This window comes from Sciurus vulgaris (assembly GCF_902686455.1).
Source record: "Sciurus vulgaris genome assembly, chromosome: 3".
NCBI classification, from domain to species: domain Eukaryota; kingdom Metazoa; phylum Chordata; class Mammalia; order Rodentia; family Sciuridae; genus Sciurus; species Sciurus vulgaris.
The window spans coordinates 147,440,717-147,442,466 of NC_136463.1; the positions used below are offsets into that span (position 1 = coordinate 147,440,717).

At 37.7% G+C, this 1,750-nt stretch overlaps 1 pseudogene across 1 annotated transcript; it reads right to left on the minus strand.

The window, feature by feature from the left end:
• Nucleotides 1-633: 633 nt before the first annotated feature.
• On the minus strand, nucleotides 634-1,536 carry LOC306658173 (nucleophosmin-like; annotated as a pseudogene). Its single transcript has 2 exons — nucleotides 986-1,536; nucleotides 634-901 (listed from the first exon to the last, which is right to left on the minus strand). The product of its transcript is annotated as a nucleophosmin-like (transcript).
• Nucleotides 1,537-1,750: the final 214 nt, after the last annotated feature.

Genomic DNA, 1,750 nt, shown 5'->3' on the forward strand with positions numbered 1-1,750 from the left:
CTAAAAACATGACTTTGTTCTTTCCATACTTAGTGCTTTAGCAAACTCTTCTGAAAGTGATGTAAATATGTTTAATTTTAACTTTGACATGAAAATATTAAAACCTGGGCTGGGGACATAGCTCAGTTGGTAGAGTGCTTGCCTTGCATATACAAGGTTCTGGATTTAATCCCCAGCACCGCAAAAAAAAAAAAAAAAAAAAAAAAAAGAAGAAGAAAAGAAAATATTAAAACCTTCTGTGTCTTATTTCCTTCACAGTATAATGAACAAAGATGAAAAAATTAGCAAGAAATTTCATCAATTCTTTTTTTAAGAAAATATATTCGTTCATAGTCTTCCAGCACATGTATTGGTACTTTAGTATTTCTTTTTTGTTTACTTTATTAAAATACTGAGTTTATTTCACATGTATATTTTTATCTCCCCACTGTTTCTATGTCTGACCACCACTACTACTATGTCCTATCATAACATTCCATACATACTTCAAAACCAAGCAAAGGGTGGAGTTCCATCTTTAAAAACTAAACAGGCATTTTGGACAACACATTCTTGGCAATGGAACCTGGACAACATTTATCAAATACGATAGGGAAAGTTCTCACTTTGCGTTATAAAAAGGACAGCCAGATATCAACAGTTACAGCAACGAAATAAGATGGAAATATTTAACAAATTGTTTAAACTATTTTCTTGAAGAGACTTCTTCCACTGCTAGAGATCTTGAAAAGCCTCACGGTCAGTCATCCGGGAGCAATTCTTCACATAATTGAGAACTTGGCTTCCACTTTGGGAAGAGAACCACCTTTATACTCGCTTGCAGTTTTGCTTTAATGTCTTCTACAGAACTAGGTGCTTTTGGTGTTTTAGGAGTTTTTTCCTGTTTTTTGAAGGATTCTTGACCTTTTGATCTTGGTGTTGATGATTTTGAGTCTTTTCCATTCTGGTTTGATTTTTGTGCATTTTTGGCTGGAGTAACTCATACAGATTTCTTCACTGGAGTTTTTTCTTCAGTTTCCTCATCATCAAAATCACCATCTTCATTTTTGTTGTCATCATCTTCTTCATCAGCAGCAAGTTTCACTTTTATTCTGGGGAAGCTTGCTACCACCTCCAGGGGCAGAGTGCTTTCCAGCTACACTTAAGAGTTTTACATCCCCTTCCTCTTCACCTTCTGACTCTGCATCTTCCTCCATAGCTACTAAGTGCTGCCCACTACTATGCACAGGCTGCCCTACTAAGCACAGGTGGTGTGATTTCAAAGCCCCCAAGGGAAGCCCGTGGGCTGTATAGGCATTTTCAATGCTGCCGGTTTTACTGTAATTGGACTGCCTTCATAATTCATTGCCTCTGCTTCAACAATGTGCAATTCATCCTTTGCACCAGCCCCTAAACTGACATTCTTTAGGATAACTGGTGTTCATTTTCATCATTATCCACCATAAAGTGATGCACTTTGTCAGCCTTTAGTTCACAACCAAAAAGATAGATCTGGGGTCTTAGGGGGCTCATGTCCATCTCCATCAAATCTTCCATGAGGTGGTAGCACGCACTTAGGTGAGAAGGTGGATAGAAAATAGGCTGCTGCCCTAGAGAAGAAACGTGCAGGATGGAATCATGCCTGGTGCTTTAGTATTTCTTTCTTTTTCTTTTAAATATTCTTCTGTAGTTTTTAATAGATCTTTTTATTTTATTTATATGTGGTGCTGGGAATTGAACCCAGGGCCTCATCCATTGCCAGACAAGCGCT